This window comes from Pinus tabuliformis, chromosome 9 (assembly GCF_031772625.1).
Source record: "Pinus tabuliformis cultivar Carrire ecotype Pingquan chromosome 9, CPIR1, whole genome shotgun sequence".
Lineage (NCBI taxonomy): Eukaryota > Viridiplantae > Streptophyta > Pinopsida > Pinales > Pinaceae > Pinus > Pinus tabuliformis.
The window spans coordinates 131,844,199-131,862,811 of record NC_142307.1 but is presented as its reverse complement, the minus strand read 5'-3'; the positions used below and the strand labels follow the sequence as shown (position 1 = coordinate 131,862,811).

The 18,613-nt window shown below is 39.2% G+C and overlaps 1 pseudogene; it reads right to left on the bottom strand.

Moving 5' to 3' along the window:
* Positions 1–18,613, bottom strand: part of LOC149147447 (pre-mRNA-processing-splicing factor 8A-like) — a 63,969-nt pseudogene that overhangs the window by 36,597 nt on the left and 8,759 nt on the right.

Sequence of the window (18,613 nt, the reverse complement as noted above, 5' to 3'; positions counted from 1 at the left end):
CCAATCCAGCCACCGGCCCATTGGTTGACCCATGTTGGTGAAGGCTTGGTCCGTGAGCAACCCAATTGTGCAAACCAGCAAACAAAAAAGATATAACAACAAAGAAAAACACACTTCATGTTTCAAAGTGTCCACGAGACATAAGTGAGTGCAAGTACATGATGTGTGGTTCATGGACTTGTCACGGTGTTGTGTGACACTAAGTGAAGCTTTAAAGCACACGCATACTCTTAACTGTGAGATGCAAGCAAATGAAAGAAATGGAGATAACTTGTGTCGCACATGCATGCTTGCAATGTAAGATTCATCCAACTCATGAGTGATGGGATCGTGAAGATCAAGTGGAGGAAGCATGATATTTGTGTGGGATTGATCTTCAATGCATACATATGAGTGATGAGAAGCCTCGGGTAATTGAACAACTTCCTAATTGGAAGCGAAACCAACCTCAGGACAGTGAGGGCCTGACATAACCATCAACTTGGGATAAAGTGCCTCGATAGTTTGGGGTGTTTCGACTTCATCGTCAGATAGATCATCGTAAATTGGTGGCTTCAAAAAATCAACTGCGATAGAATTATGATCGTGATCAAATATGGGAGTAAACGGACCATGAAAGCCACGACCAGAAAATAAATGATTTCATCAGCATCCTCATGATTTGATGAATCAAATAGAGGGGTAGATGAGAAGTGAAGAAATTCATCCTCTGTGTTTCCAAAAAAGGCAGATGAAAAATCAAGTGGATTTCCAATGAATAACTCATCCTATCCGTTGTTGAATGATGGACTGACATCCAATGTGTCCTACGAGTGATCAACAATGGGTGCATCCATAGATTAAGATAGACATGCGAAATCATGGATGGCAGGTTCACCAAAGGTGTTAGAAAAGAATGGAGGAGGCTCGGATGGAAGGGAGTCATCCTTCGTCGAGTGTTAATGCTCAAGCTCCTAGTCATATTCTTCATGAATGATAGCGCAAGTTGGCTATGCAACACCAACTCCGTTAGTGTCTTGATCCTCGTTCACAACAAGTGTAGAGTCCAAAATGGAATAACACAAGACAATATCATCTAGAGGAACAACCAAGTATGAAGACAAAGGTTGTGGTACAAAATTCATATGACAAGTCGATGGACTCACAACCAAATTTGTGCGAAAATTAAGCGAACCGATGTTGGGAGGATGTGACAGCTAAACAAATGTGTGAGCATGATCTCCCGCATCACTTTGCAGTGGTGGAGTTGTTTGATGAGGGGACAGTGGACAATCACTTGTGACAATGTCCGCATCCATCTGTGATTGCGTAGCTTCATCGCTGAATAATACTAAGCAAGGCTTGATTTCAAACCTCATCATGGGATGAGAAAATTTATTAAGGCAATACTTGAATCGGTCCCAAAGATATAAAAATTTCATTTGGCTCTTTGGAGCTTGAAATTACAAATCACGGAAGTGCTGCCAAAAATCCATAGGCGATTTATGCAGAGCCTTCCGTTGTTGTAACAATTTTTGTTCAAGATGTTCTAGAACAAAATGATATCATTGAAGACACCTTCAACAAGATCACAGAAGTGCTCAAGTGAGTGCACGTTATCAGTTGGTAGGCTTCACAACCATCGATGTGGAGATTCTTGAAGTGTGTATGCAAGCAGCAGACTAGCTTGTTTGTCAGAACATCCATCTTCCTCATGAAGCATGGAAAGAAAGTCATGTAAGAACTCAGGCCAGGCCAATTCACCTTCACCATCATACGTGTATGTGGACAAGAGATCGAAAAACTCCCTCGTGATGGTAACAGATTCAACATGCGAAAAACATCACGGAGGGAGAATAGTGCAAGACTCCATGATAGATATGAAAAGTTTCAAAACAGGATGAGAGGAAAAATTTTGTCATCTGGCCCTCCTTCTAGTGCCATAAATTTTGACGGTTTGGGACCCACCAACATGTCAGGGGATCTCCCCGGTAAGAGGTCCCAATTAGACCTTAGACCATTTGGTGTAGGAGTCCCAGCTGTGGGTCATACAGTAATGCCTTGACTGTGATTTTGCACAAAGGCAAGATATCCTTGTTGGTAGCAAGGGTGTGATAGCTGCATCGAGTCAAGGAAGGTGCATGAGAGGTTCTAACACATGGGGAGTGAGGTGACTACACCCCATAGAAACCTGTAATAGTACTCAGCTTGGAAGGAAACACACGAGCAAAGATGCATCACCGGCTGGAAAGAAAGATAACAAGCAATCCAAAGTGATGTTCAAACCAGCAACACACCTGCAACAAGATTCATACAATTTCATACAAAATAGTTCATACACAAATGCGTAAGTTAAATAACATACATTGCTACAGCAACCAGAATAGTCCAGCTACAATAACAACATATACATGAAAATGTGTTGGCTGTGTTATATTAAGAAGTGTAAGTTCTAGTCATATAATACATCCATGTACACTCGCTAGTTCCAATAGTGAAACTTTACAACCACAATAGCCTGCTCCTCCCAAGAGATATACTAGCTCTCCACATTGGAGAAGCTAAGGCGTGTTACAATATTGTCCAAGATTTCTCTAAGATACTCCTATCGAAGCTTGGCTAACCAAAAACCTCTACAATGACTTATGAGGGACTATTTATAGCAATGGGTGGGGTAACCCTTGACATTCCCCTTTGTGACAGTTCATCTACCCTCATGACTCTTCACCTACTTTATGACTATTACATCCAACTACCAAAACTTGAACTTACACTTGACAAGACGTTACATTAAAATGCACATGTACCCATGTGAGACAAAAATGGCTTGAGAAAGCCATGCAAGACATCACTATGACTTGGACAACCGTGGGAAGTCCAACTCTTCAAAATCCTCATGATGATCAACAATAGTGAACTAATGCCAAGATTGGTAGTCTGTGATGATGTCCGTGTACTCCAAGGTGACATCTTTCTCGAACCTAACTCTTGCCTCCATAACATCCAGGTACACTGCTTGGGCTCCTCTGTTCAACTTGTCTGAAAGCATGCACTTCATTGTCATCAATACGGTTGGACCAACAACATACTTGTGCATGGTGTCAGCACTCATTGGCAAGTCTGGGCTAGTGTTATGCGCTTCAACGCATCAAAGTACGAGTCAATCTCTCATCGAACCTGTGCCTTTTTCTTTGCCTAGGTGAGAGTCCCAATAGATGGAATCGCATGTGCGCACACCAAAACATCCATACTCTTGAATACATGTGCATGGGAAGCCTGTAGACTAGTGATGAGCTGCAGGAGCTCTTCATAGTTTCAGATCTGACTCCAGATGCATGCCTTTAGTTTGACCACTCTGGGCTTCATCATCTTAGGCAAGTGAAGTGGGGCTACCTTATATCTCATCGTCCATGTTTTCATGTAATCAACCACATCATGCACGTTTGACAAGATACGTTCTCTCCTAGCACATCATTGCTGCCATCCGTTGAGATGGATGACTGCCTTATGGACAGTACCAAACTTGGAATACAACACCCACATGACTGTGTCAAGGGACAACACTTCATCTAGTATTTCCTTCTTCAATTCTTCTTGGTCGGATGTTGTAACCAATTCTCCACCCTACTTGGTCGTATGTAGTTCCTTCACCATTTGCTCGTTCTCAGCTATCAGAAAGTGAACACTCAAGCTAGTGGGTTCGGCATAAACTATGGTAGCATCGGCCAATGCTGCTGGATTTTTGTGCACATCAGACATAATCACTCATTCCTCATACTTCACAGGAGATGTGTGATCTTCCGGAGTCGACACTCTGCGAGATTGCACAAATATATGTTGAGACTCGTCGAGTGAGATGTTGTGCATATCTCCTTCTGGCTGATCTCCAATGATCTCAATGTCTCCTTGGTCACTGAGTACTTTCTCATCTTCTGGATGCGGTGAATATGGTGGGTCGACCTCTTGGTGGCGAGGCATGAGGTCGGTGTCTTGCTCTAATTCCTGTCACTCCATATCCATATCCATTTTTTCAAGTGATCGCTCTATCTCCTGAGTGAAGTCCTCCTCCTGCGATGCCTCACCCTGTTTTCCTGATGCCAGTTGTTCCAATGAGTGCAATACTTGTATGGGTGTTGTTTCATCCATTTGCACAAGATGTGCCCCCTGCTGTACTTGTTCTTGTTGCGCTTGCTTCTCTTGTTTACACAGCTCCTATTCCTTCTGGATTTTCTCCTTCAACTCATTCAACTCCTATGTTTCCTCCATTCTCCATTTCTCTCTTTGCCTTTGTGCGTTTCACTTGTTGCGTTATTTCCTCTTATCCTCTGTAGCCATAGTTGTTTTCTCCACAAGTGGATCTGCTCAGAATTTGCAGCTTTGCTCTTCCTTCATGTGATTGATAATCTTCCTCTTGCCCTTGTCGCGCATTGGTATGTTCATCTTTGTTGTTGCTACTGCTTTTGGTGCTCTTCGGGATGATGCTTCATCTTGCTTTGCTAACCATTCCACAACGAATACGACAGGTTCATTAAGTCTGGAGGAGTTGTAACAATATCTCCACGGGTCCTCCTCCGCCCAATGACATGCCCCGCTAATCTAGTTGAATTTTACTCTCCTGCAGTGATCTTTCACAAGACAATGCAGATCATACAGATTGTAACTTTGGAGGTCGAAGGGATACATCTTCATCTGCTCTGCTTTGGCATCTACATGCTTGAAACTTTGGATCTCGTATAACCCAATGCGTAGCAGAAGATTGGGCCAAGGTGCCTTCTTCTTCTGGTGTAGTCTGGCTATCAATCCTATTGAGATGTGATTTGTTACTTCCTGCATGACGAGTATGTCCAAGGCAAACTTCGGTAGAACATGTAAAGGCTTCTCCGCGTTGTACATTCTTATGAAGGTGCCAGACAGTGAGTCATACCAATCAACAATGTCTATCAGTGCCTCCATTATTGCCTTCAACATGCAAGGTGGATCTTGTTCGAATATCATCTTGTAAACTGGGGTGAAAAAATGATCGGATAGACGTGTGATAACTCCTCTGAAGTTGCATTCGAACAACATCTTACAATAAGTGTTCACAGCAGTCTTCGTCAGTAACCATACCCACTTAAATCCTGAGAACTCATGTCAAGCATAGATTTCATCCAAGATGTAGGCAGACATCTAGATCTCTCCTTACATACCTTTGGGCAGTTGTTGAGCCCTTGTTACCTCTTACTTCAACTGATGAGCGAACATGTTGGAAGAGTTACATGATTTTCCCTCGCTGGTCAATTGGTCTAGCACGATAACCCAACTCTGTGGGAAGGTTTCTATGCTTTCTTGGCCATATAGTCAACATGCAAAGATGACCAAGTATTGATATGCCTTCCTCAGTATCTTTGTCTTGTAGACCTAGTTGGGTGTCATCCTGAATCTAGCAGGATCCTTCACCCAGTTCTTCAAAATGTCTCTGGAGTTGGCATTGCCACTGGGTAAGCTGAAGGGTGTCTCCATGATGGTCACAAGCTTCATCATTTGATACTTCTTATCATAATCCTGTGCCCTGAAGTTGGAAATATCAATCCTAATGACACTGCTCAATGTCATTGCCTCAGGATCAGTGTGTGAAACGATCCAATGTATCATGTCCGCGCATGGGAATGTGGGGTACCTGCATGCAATCTAGTACAAGTTAGACTTGTGGATATTCACATAGACTTGGCGTTCTTCAAGATCTTCCCAAAATGTGCCTGTGAATGCATCATTGACCTCTTGCCATTTTCGCTTGATGTCCTTGTCTAGAAATAACTTAGTATCTTCATAGATCAGTAGAATTGCGACACTCACTCAACTGCTGCTCCAATTGCACTTCAGTTAGTGTCCTTTGATCCCACTCTCTTGGAATCCATTGATCATGAACTACAAAGAGGAGGAAGAGCACCTACTAGATCTAGAGATAAAGTGACATGTATGGCAAGAAATCTATAAGCAAAAACCAAAGAAAATTTGAGGAATGACATAACACATACCTAGGGAATGACTGGCAAGGATTGCGTAATTTCTTCTTGGAGGCTGGGAGACTGGCTGCCAAACTTGTGGAAAAGGTAGTTTGGGCTATCTAGAAGTGATCCAAAATGGATCTTGAATAGACTTCTAAGTTTAAAGTGTTCCTCATAGAGGAAAATGAAAGTCCAAGGATGCTCTTGGAAATAGTTCCATTGTGTAGATCTTTTCATTTTGAATCTACTATAATTTGAATGGGCTAAAATGGACTTCAGATGAAGAAGTTATCGCAAAAAGAAGTTTTCCTTTATCCTTTGAAAAGGAGGGAAATTCTTATATAAATGGGACTTAAGGGAAAATGTGTTTTTAAACATAAAAACCCTTAGAACCCATCACATCGCATTCCTTTATTGCATCGCAATAAACAAAGACTAAAGGACTTAAAACAGGTGCAAAGGCCTTCAGCAGACCCGATGGACTTATAAATCAACCAGGAAACTATTTTGAGTTCCAGAAGAAGGGAAGTAAGCAGGATTTCGAGCGGGCCTCGAGCGGTAAGCGGAATTGGATGGGTTGCGCCCAAATCCCTACATTGGCTGACGCGTGGCACGACGGAGGAGAGAGGAAACCGCTTTTTCGGGTAGTTAATTCCTGTGCAAGTTACATGCTTGAAATGGACTGTCAGTCATTGGATTAACGGTCGTGGATCAACGGTCAGGATCTGATCAGCGGATCGGCGATTGACGTGACCAAAGGGAAGACCCCCATGGCCATTGCGACAACGATATGCGATATGCCGATGTTCCAATGGGCCGATCGGCGATATCGACGATTGGCAATTGGCAAACCCCCAATACCAAGGCCAATGCACATTGTGATTGCGACTTGAGATATGCCGATAAAAAGGCGTACCCGATACGAATTATCAATGCAATTTCATAAGTTTTGAAATCCAAATTTTCGGATTTTCTGTGTATTATCTGAGTGTTGGGTTTTTCTGGCCATTATGCCATGCGATAGTGATAAGCGATATTTGGATGAACCCGATAGGTTTATAGGGTCAATTCCATAATATTTGAAGTCCCGGCTAAAGGCCCATGATGTATTTTCCGTGCATTTCCTATTTATACTGTTATTTTGCTATTTTGACGAGAGGAAGGAAAAGCGACCGAGTTTTCTTGCCTGCCTGTTCTTTTCCATTTGTAAATGGATTCTTGTGAGGAAACAGTCAGGTTCTTCAATGATGGAGGACTGTAACTGATGCATGATAAAATCACAGAGAGGACAAGTGTTGAAGGTAGCTAAAGGTTGGTGAAGGAGCGCGAGGAGTGAAAAAGGTCACTGGAAGGTTGCTGAGAGTCGCTTGGAGGTCAAGTAGATTACAGAGGCACGCAGAGGCCGAGAGAGAGCTTAGAGAAGCCAAAGCTAGAGCCAAGAGCCAGAGCCATAGCCAGAGCTAGAGCCAGAGCCAGAGCTAAATCCACGAACAAGAGCCAAGAGCCAGAGCCAGAAAGCCGAAGAGCTTGAGAGCCAGTGATAAGATGTTGTTCTAAGCCCATTGTGTTCAGTGTAAACCAGTGGAGTTGAGCATGGAGCTTGTAAAAGGACTTTTCCATAATCCCAAAGAGCCTAGTCGAGTTGACTAGAGCTCAAGGAGATGTAGCCCAAGAGTTTTGGGTGAACTCCATATTATATTGTTTTTCTGTGTGTTCATTTTATTGCTGCATTATTTACTGTCACATGTATTTACATATCAACATAAACAACCGAATTTAAAGCAATCAATAGTAAACAATAAACACAAGCATACACCTATTTAAAGCATTATTAATTTTGAAATTGGTTAATAATAATATCTTGGGAATATTTAAGCTTTGGAAGTTGGAGAGGTTCTTGTAAGCTTGACAAGAAACCTTTAGTGCCCCATTTTCATATCAGGTGATATCAAAGCCTGAGATTGATTAACCCCACCTTTAGGAAGGTTATATCAAAGCTAATTATACTAGAGAAAGTGGTATCAGATCATAATGCTTGATTGATAGAGCAAAGATTGCATGTCTGAAAGGTGTTTAAACAGTCAGAGATTGATTGTATGTTGTTTGCAGACTAACTGTTGTTTGATTTTGCAGAGGTGAAGGGAAAGCTATTGATAGCTCAGTCCAGGAAGGAAAAGAAGGAAGAAGGGCTGAAGGCATTCTTCTTATGCCAAAGGACCTCAAAGCAATCCTTGAAGCACAAGAGGTTTGTTGCAAAAGGTTGCTTGAATAATCTCTTTGTTAATTTTGTTTGATTTTTTTGTTCATTGGCATAATGACTACTTCTACAAGTGAGTCCTCAAATTTTTATTTCTTCACAAGATTCTTTGATGAAGACAAGAAGCAAGACTTTTTCACCATGATGGATATGGTGAGAGAAATGTATGAGAATGGAAGGAAGAGTAGCATACTTAGAGAGCAGTTGAATTCCATGGAGGAAGAGAAGCAGATGCTTTTTGACAAATTGCAGGAAATGGAGAGGCAACTTCATATCGCAAATATGAACTTGAAAAGGATGCATAAGTTGGAGTCACAGCTCTTTGTTGCCCAAGAAGCCTTATTCAAGTATCAGCTTGAAGAAGAGGTAAACAATTCCTATTTGTCCTTAGTTTCCTCTAAGAATGATTGTATTGGTTCTTTTGAAAAGCATACCAGAGGCATAGGTTCCAAGCTAATGTCTAAGATGGGCTATGAAGGGAAAGGCTTGGGTAAACATGCATAGGGTATTGTTGAGCCAATAATAGTTGAGGAAAGGCCTAAGTATTTGGGTCTTGGCTATGGACAGTCTTATGAAGAAAGTTCCAAAGCTGCCATGAAGGCCATTGAAACAGCTCCAAGAAGGATTTGCATTGCAGGTCTTCTACCCGAAGAGTGTGAAGATTGTATTAAGGAGGAATGCAATAGCTTGAAACATCATTTGCAGGATGCAGGTGTTCAGAAGCACACACTTGAACCGGAGAGTTGTGGAAATTCTAATAGCCTTGAAGAGACTGATAGTGTTCCAAAGGGAGACACTTCTTCATGTGATTCACCTCTTCATGAAGGCAATAAAGGTGAAAGAGAATGGTATAAATATGGTTCTAACCATATTCCTTTTCATTATGTTCAACATGGTAAATTTCCATATAAGTATGGGAAAAGAATTGCATGTTCCTTTTGTGGTTTGGATAGCCATAATGTTTCTAGATGTTCGAAGAGGATAGCTAGATGCAGGAAACATTTGGAGGAAAGGAAGCAAGAAGCCAAAGGTCCATTGGACAAGGAAAATCATGTTGTTAAGAGGATGCACATGTAGTGCACTTACTACCATAAGCAAGGACATCTTGCTGAAAAGTGTTGGACTCTGAATCCAACAATGCTTCCATGAAAATTGAAGAAGGTGTGTCATGCGGAAAGAGTCGACTTTGTGAACAAAGCCAACCTCCCTAGAAGCTTAAGGCTTTCTAGTGACAAACAAGACAATTAAGAGCAATCCTTCTCTAAATATGCATTTACAATATAAGAAATCAAGTGTTTAGATCCTACCTGTAACCCAACGCTGTTGTAGTAGTCTAGCCTCGTTGATCCGGATGAGCTCCTCCTTCTCTTCGAAACCTGCATTCACTAACAATCAAACGATTAAATAGCACCTGAAAATCTCATAAAATAAAACATATTTAACATATAGACCAAGGAGTATATGAAACAACTCATAAATAACAAATTGTTGAGAAGAATGGACTTATTTGTATTAATAGGAAACAAAAGAAACCATTACAACCTGAGCCTTGGTGTTGTGCAGGTCCCTCCCAAGGTCCAACAAGAGTTCTCCTTTACTTTGATCAGCTCACCCACTTCCAAATGAAACAAGAAAGGATGGGAATCTCTCCTCACAAGCTTCTACAAGGAAGTCCTAATTCCAGCAGCATCTACCCTTAGGAATGTTCAGCTTTCAACCTCCCCTCCTTCTGGCCCAAAGCCTGTATTTATAGTGCTCTAGAGGAAGTTATTCAGGTCCACCATCAATGGGATAACCTTTAGGTTCGGAAGACCCACCTTCAAACATACGATCATGATAGATGGGTGAGGGACCACATGGTTGGCTCAGGGGGGGGAGAAATGGCACAACGAGCTAGTTGGTGGCTACAAGGGGCTGTTGGTTGCCCATTGAGGACCATCTTGGAGAAAAACATTCTCCTAGGAATATCACCCAGAAAATAGTGGGTGACAAACACCTTATACTTTTTGAAGCATGTTCATACCCTCCGACCTTTTTTATAAGACAATGTGTCTCTATCTTTTCGAAAGAGAGTATTAACATGAGGAATACCTTTGTCCCATGAATCCTGTAATATCCAAGAAAAATAAGTAAGTGTTGTAAACATAGTAGTTTCAATAATTATAAATAGAATATAGTAGAAAACATACCTCAAGATCCTCAAGAGTTAATTGTTTATTTTGAGCATGTGCTTCCTACCTCTTTAAAGCATATTTAGCCCAAACACATTGATAGTCTACAAATTCACTTTCCCAAGGTTGCCATAGACCATATTTCTATCCCAACACACAACTTTGTACCTGCACTTTTAAAAAACTTCAACTAGAAACGAATTTCCTACACTTACCTGTATGTACTGATACAAATTTAGAATAAGTTGTTCTTCCTCATAACCCATACCACTACGAAAGTGCGTAGCTAAAACATACGTTTGTTGACTATAATGTAGGTCACTTTGTGGGATTAAAATACGGCCCATAGGTAACATTCCAAGCCCTCCAATTTCCTTGGATGTATAGAAGATAACAAGAGGAAACCTAATTTACAAAACATAAATTTTTAGAATAATATTCAAATCTTACCAAACAATTTAAGTTTACCGAGTATTTCCTTTATGCATATTATTGTCATTTTCCTATGAAGAGACACAACATATCTCCTTGGCATCTTGGAGTTAAAACTAATCTTTGTACATGTTTGAATTTTATTTTCACATTTGACAAGGAGATCAAGAAGCTCCTGTGTATGCACTGTTGCTTCACGGAAATAGGTTATGAGTCTTGCACCAATCAAATAAGACAAATTGGCATGTAATAAACGTCTAAAATAAGAAAATGTATTCAAATTGATAATCTAAAATAGCTTGGGGCATCATGCAATAAGAGGCATGAAAAACCAGTATAGTTCAAACTGCCATAACCAAAATCACCTACCTATTAGTGAAATATTCCATTTGTTTACGATTTTGGTAAAGGATATTGACCCTAATGACATGAGGATCTGCATAACATGATTCTCGAATACCTTCATGTGTTCATCATCAACTAACAAGAAAGAAACAACAATGTGCTCTTTAGTCTGCTCATTTTGCAAATTCCAGACTCCATCCTTAATATTGTTAAATGCTTCTTGAGACATTCTTATAAGCTAGTGTGTCTATCTTTTCGAAAGAGAATATTAATGTGAGGAATATCTTTTTCCCATGAATCCTCTAATATCTAAGCAGAAGAATTAAGTGTTGTAAACATAGTAGGTTCAATAATTATAAAGAGAATCCAGTAGAAAGCATACCTCAATATCCTCAAGAGTTAATCGTCTATTATGAGCCTGTGCTTCCTGCCTCTTTAAAGCATATTCAGCCCAAACACGTTGAGAGTTTATGAATTCACTCTCCCAGGGCTTCCATAGACCATATTTCTATCTCAACACACAACTTTGAACTTGCACTTTTAAACAACTTCAACTAGAGACAAATTGCCTACACTTACCTGTATGTATTGATATAGATTTGGAATAAGTTGATCTTCCTCATGGCTCATACCACTACGGAAGTGTGTAACTCCAACATCCGTTTGTTTACTATAACGTAGGTCACTTTGTGGGATTAAAATATGGCCCATAGATAGCATTCCAAGCCCTCCAATTTCCTTGGATGTATAGAAGATAACAAGAGGAAACCTAATTTACAAAACATAATTTTTTAGAATAATATTCAAATCTTACCAAGGAATTTAAGTTTTCTGAGAATTTTATTTATGCATATTATTGTACTTTTCCTATGAAGAGACACAAGATACCTACTTGGAACCTTGGAGTTCAAACCAATCTTTATGCATGTTTGAATTTTATTTTCACATTTGACAAGGAGGTTAAGAATCTCCTGTGTATGCACTGTTTGTTCACAAAAATATGTTATGATCCTTGCACCAATCAAAGAAGAAAAAATGGCATGTACTAAAAGTCTAAAATAAGAAAATATATTCAAATTGAAAATCTAAAATAGCTTGGAGCATCATACAAGAAGAGGCATGAAAAACTACTACAATTCAAATTGCCATAACTAGAAGCACTTAGCTATTAGTGCAATATTCCATTTGTTTACGATTTTGGTAAAGGATATTGACCCTGATGACATGATAATCTGCCAAACAATATTCTCAAATACCTTCATGTGTTCATCATCAACTCACAAAAAAAGCATCAACAATGTGCTCTTTATTCTACTCATTTTGCAAATTCCAGACTCCATCCTTAATATTTCTAAATTGCTTCATGAGACATTTTTATCTTTGGCAATATTCAAACTTCAAATCCACACCTACACATAAAAATGCAACAAAAAAATTTATTGTTTCGTCTTTTTCATAAGACATATAGCTTGTAAATACATGGAAATGAATAAGCTAGCTGGGCAAGGAGGACATACATGCTGAAAAGAAAATTTGGGTTGTCTTTGCTATAAACAGAGAAAAAATTGTTCTCTCATTCTAATGTTGTGATACTACGAGGGAATTTGTTCTTTATATCCCAGAAAACACTCCTCCCAAGATTAACTGCAAAATATTCAAGAGACCAGACACAACTGAGTATAGATTTGAGTAAACTCAGGTGCCTCAAGATTTTGTTGAAAGACATAAAAACAACAAACTAAAGAAAAAAACACCACTTTACCATCATGTTTCATCAGCCTCATGCGAGCATCTCTAGGCCAACACTTTTTGTTGTTGTAACCAACCATGTTTTCATTATTCAGATCTGGATTTTCTGTAAGGTAGTGTTGGATAAGATCCCTTGCCTCTTCATGAGTGAATCTAAAAATAATGTGCACCTTGTCAATATAACAAGAATACAATCTTATAGGATGCCTCGTCTCCACTTTTATATCCTAGTAAGTAATAAATTCATTTGGAATTTGTGGAGGACCAACTATTTCACTTTCCTGAGTCAAACCAAGGACCAAGAGATCCAAGACCAGACCATAATATTGCACAACAAAGGAGGCAAACTGAAGACCTCGAATCAACCCATATGAATTGGTATGGCTCATATCTTTGTATGGTAGCACAATATTTTTTTTTGCAGTGACATAATCAACAATGTTGTGATCAAGCACCAAATGTAGAATCCTACAATAATTATTAATTTAGATTCTAGAAAAATAACTAAATCAAAAGAAAGATTTTTAGTACTCACAAACTACCAGCATAAAACAAAAAAAAATCCTGTTTAACATTGTCAAACCTATTTTTTCAAAGAACTTTTCAAATTTGTCTAAATCATCACAACATATTGACCTTCACTAGTATTCTATATATCCTACAAATTATTGATTCCTTGACACCACTTATATACCAAAAGTGGAGGTGGCTCTGAATCTGCAGGTTTGATCCAGTTTGGAAAGAGATGGTGTTTGTCACCTTCATACCAAAGATATTGATCAAGATATGCATCTGTAATTTTCTCAAGAGATTCAATTTCATACACAGGGATTAGATAGCTATACAAGTCCATAAACTCAATGCCCACCTATAATGTGAAACACAACCAGTCATTAGAAACCTAGGCAGACAACATCTCAACGCCATTGATTTAGCATTTAGAAGTGATTAATTATACAACTTACTTATTTGAAGGCACACTGTGTAAGCATATGATATTTGATACATGATAATGCCTCATGTGGATTATCATATGCCTACTCAATAAGACCCATCTCTTCCCTTTGTTGTTGATTTAATAGGACAACAACACTATAATATTCTTTCAATCATTCGAGTGCTAGTATTAGGAGTTTGGTATCATGTTTATATGACAGTGGTGGAAAAGGAATTAGAGAAAAAATTCTCGATTCTAGCCAATGCATTGTAGTGGTATAGATGGCCACAACTTTCTCAGGTGTTACATAGGGGCCATATTTCAAGTAATTATGTTGTTGTTCCTATTAAGAAATCAACATAATTGATTATTAATTTATAAACCTCTTCGATCTTGACATTACAAACTATGTAATGTTCCTTTTTCTGGTGTTCCTTATGACATCACTAGGATGGAATTTCAAAATTAGGCGCAGACAGGTCACAAGTGCAGGTTGGTGTCATCAGCGGGCCTAAGAGGCTTTTGGAGGGGTTTTGAGGAGTTTCTACGAGGGTCGATGGCATTAAATTGGCATATTCCATCACCTGCACAATTGTCATTTCGTTCCGGTGCATTCCGACAACTTTCAAAAAATAGAGTTATTATTGGGCTTGACTCAATTAATTATGCTTAAGGTGGCATTTCGGGAGGAATACTTGATATAACACCTTAGTGTAATATCTTGTTGGAACCAGAATGAGAATATCTACAAGATGTGATGGTCAGGTGTGAGTTTCAGTGAGTTCGGGAGACATGGTGGCCTATTTACCATTTCCCCGCATTAAAAAGAATATTTCAATTGAAATAAAAGAGGGAAAAATGCTCCATGATTAAAATAATAATAAAATAGGAGGTTCTAGAGGGGTCCATCAGATCTATAAAAGAAGAGGAGGAGTCCATTAGAGGACATCTTAGATTTGATATTTCTTATTGTATGAGAGGTTTGGAACTTGGTTCTCTACTTCTTTGGTAGTTCTAGGATGGAAACCCTCGGGTGATTTAGTGAGATTGGGTGAGCACCCATCTCCCCTTGGTGAATTCATAAAATAATCACAAGAGAGATTAGTAGTGGCAATTCAAATCAGGTTTGGAGGTCAGTGCAGTGCAATAGATTATCTTGGAGGCCAATGTTCATCTAAGCTATTTGAGTTGTATATGCATGTAACCCAAACTTATCCATTATAATAAAAGCTGAGAATTTCCCTATTCATTGTGCCATTGGATCGCAGTGCTTTGTTTGTTTTATTTTACATGGAAATCTTCTATTAAATGAATGATAATTTAATGGCGAAGCGAAATTTGAGTTAAGTTCAATTTTTGCAAATTAAGCAAAATATCCTGTTTGAGACATTACAATTGTATCAGAATATTGCTATTAGCTCAGCTTGCAGGTATTCAGTTGTATCAGAGCATTGCTATTAGCTCAGCTTGCGGGTATTTAGTTTTCAATTGCAACTATTATAGTTCGATAAAATAGCCAACAAATTGTTGGCCCAAGAGAAAAATGTGAATATTTGAGTTAAACTTTTTCAGGACGAAAAAGCATGATTGTATTTATATAAGATATATAAAAAAGCATATATGTACATTCGCTTGACAATTGAAAATGTCCCATATAGATCTGGAGCAGCATAGACATGGAGCATATTCCAAAAATGGCAAGACCTTGCCATGAAAACCGACAAAACCTGGGCTGTCAACCAGCAACAAGATTTTCAAAGATCATAGGGGAAACATAGGAGGATAATCCTGCGGAAATAAAACAAGGAACAACATCATATGAAAACAATACAGACGGAGAGAAATAGAAGGCAAAAGGAAATTTGAGTTAAACTTTATTATTAAGGGAGATTTTATTTTTGTGAAAACCCAAGTATTTGGTGGTAAGCTAAACTGGAAGAATTCTTATGGTGGGGCCGTGGCATATTATTTTAAGTGAGTCAAATTTCAATTTTTTTGGGTTTCAAATTCAACCAAATTTTTAAAGGCCGAGAGCACATGGAGTTTCACGAAGTTAAATTGCGGCTGAATTCCATGGACACATTTGATCTACGGGTCGATTTAATTTTGTTTCAAGGCCGACTAAACTATAGGATCATGAGAATTTTGTAAAGGCAGAGAGCATCGTCAAAATTTGTTTGACAGGGTTCAAGTTCTTAAGAAGCCGAGAAGAAGCCAGAATTATCGATCGATTTGCCAAGGTCGTGAAATTTCCTGAAGATCGAATTATTTGGCCACTGCGTTGCATTGATCAGTCTGAAAGATGAATTATTTGAAACTCACATCGAATTGTTATCGATTGATTCCCTGGAGCGAAGTCTGATAACGTCGGATTTGGGTCCATAGTTACTCTGTTCAGTTGTAATCGACAGACCATATCGCAGTGGGATTTTGCCGGCGAATTTCCGTGGGACCAAGGATTGAATTTTATAAATCCTAATATCAAAAGGGGTCCACTCATATACTTTGTGAAATATGTAAATTTTTAAAAGGAGCCATGGTTTAATTCGAAGCCCGCAACAATATTATTAAGTGGAGGAGTAATTTTTTTTTTTATTGGAGGTAGCCACATCTTTTATGAATGTCGTGAATAAACCAAATCGAGGTGTATTGTCAATGGTTATGAGGCTGAAACTCTTGAGGAGCCAAAAAATTGAAATTGGTTACAGATTTGATATTTTGTGGGCTGCAATTTGCTAGAGTAAGATCATAGTATGGTGGGACCAAGATCAGAGGAACCGTTAATTGCAACAGAAGAATCAAAGTATAAAATAATACACCAGTAGCAGAGCACTGTTTGTTGGTCCAACATAGAAATGCCCAAGAGGACATCAGCAGAGAAGCAATCTAGAAACTTTCTGGTTGGTTGTGCACATAATTAAGGCTTATTTGGGAGGCTATACTAGTGAGTTATTGCACAGTACCATTGACGTCATCTACCTTGGGAACCCACTGCTGAAGATCACATTGGCAGTTGACCAGAACACTAAAGAACATCTTGTACTACAAACTAGGTTCTTTTCACACGACGTTTTACTGTATAACTCCATTATCAAGCTATTGTATGGTTTGTGCACTTTCCTGCTAATAGTAAAGGAAATCTGTTACATTTATTTGTGAAACTTGTTAACTATGGTTGACGATGAAGATATCAATTGAAACTCAGAAAACAATGGCCCCATTATCACCTTTGTACTTTCTGTAATTGAACAAAAACATGGATCAAAACTTTATAAACTCCCCTAATAAACCAGAAACAACAAAATACATACCCTTCTCAAAATGGGTCTATGCCATTCTTTAGAGAGAACAACCAAAGGATGTGCAAAAGGAGTAGGAAATAGGGCAAAAGATATTTGTAATTGGAACATATTTGAAGCACATGAGGGTTACATGGAAAGTACTTTTCAAACTATATGAACTAGATGCACTCCTTTCAGAAGTGAACCAATTAGAAAAGAAGAAACTCATTTGGGCACTGAGACCAACTATGCTTTCTCTCATACCGCCCAATTTCTTGGAGGAACCTTGTGAAGGGGATAGACTTCTAATTGCATTTTGTCTACACTAACCACATCTATACCTCCTTTCAATGATGATGTTATGAGGAAAGTTTTCAAGTTGATAGTAGAGACTTTTCAGGACTTGGACAATAATATAGGTTCTACGTTTGGGAAGAAACTTGAGGTTTTATAAATCATGGCCATTGTTAGAACATATGAAATCATGTTTGATCTGGGGTATGATGACTTGATCCATCAGATGTTCTGATGCTTCTTTAGCATTAAGAAACATCATCTTGATACGGTCAAAATAAACATGTTGTCCATTTTGTCTGCAGTTATGGGATATTGTGATGCCATTTGCAAGAAAATGCAACTTGAGTTGTTGTCCATTTGGAGGAAGGAGTAGTCGATTTCACCTGCTGCTTATGAACTAGCCAAAAGGTTGGTTGAGCATAACATTGTTTTGTTCAGAAGACATTTGACTAGTGAGGAGTTGCTTAGGATTGGTGTACCACGTAGCAAGAATGAGTTAAGGAGGAGGGGTCCTTGTTTAATCTGCAAAGAACCTTGGGGACCTGATCCCTCATGCTTGAGTGACACTAAGGAGATGATAGAGGTAGAGCAGGAGGAGATTCCTTCTGACTCTTAGGATGGGAATTCTTTTTTGGATGAGTCCATGGGTTCATTCGAGGATGTCTCTAAAGAGCATGAGTCATGTAGAGTTGTTGACAACATGTCAAATTTATATTCAGGTGTGTATGGTGAGCAGTTAGTGGATGCTATGGGAGTCATTCAGGATGATGAGTCACCAATGATGATTCAGCATGAGCAGCATATGGTGGAGCATGAGTCAGTTGAGGAAGATAATGCGCATAGTATGCTTGATGAGCCTTTTGGGGCGAGCTAGTGCGAGGTTCATATTGAGCCCATGATGGAGGAGGATGAGTAGCCACCCTTGGGGTCAACGATTGATGAGGAGAATACAAATATACGAACACCTAGCAGGGTGGCAGTGTTTGCAGACACTTGTCCTCAGGAGGCTAGTAGATGGTAGGAGTGCAAAGTTTCTGATCATAGGAGGGAGGATCTGTTGGAGATGGTGGTGCATCCATATTTGGGCCTACCCATTGATGCAATGCATATAGGCGCAGTGGCAGCCGATAGAGCTGTAGTATTTCTAGGACACAACCTTCTCCAGGAGTACATAGACA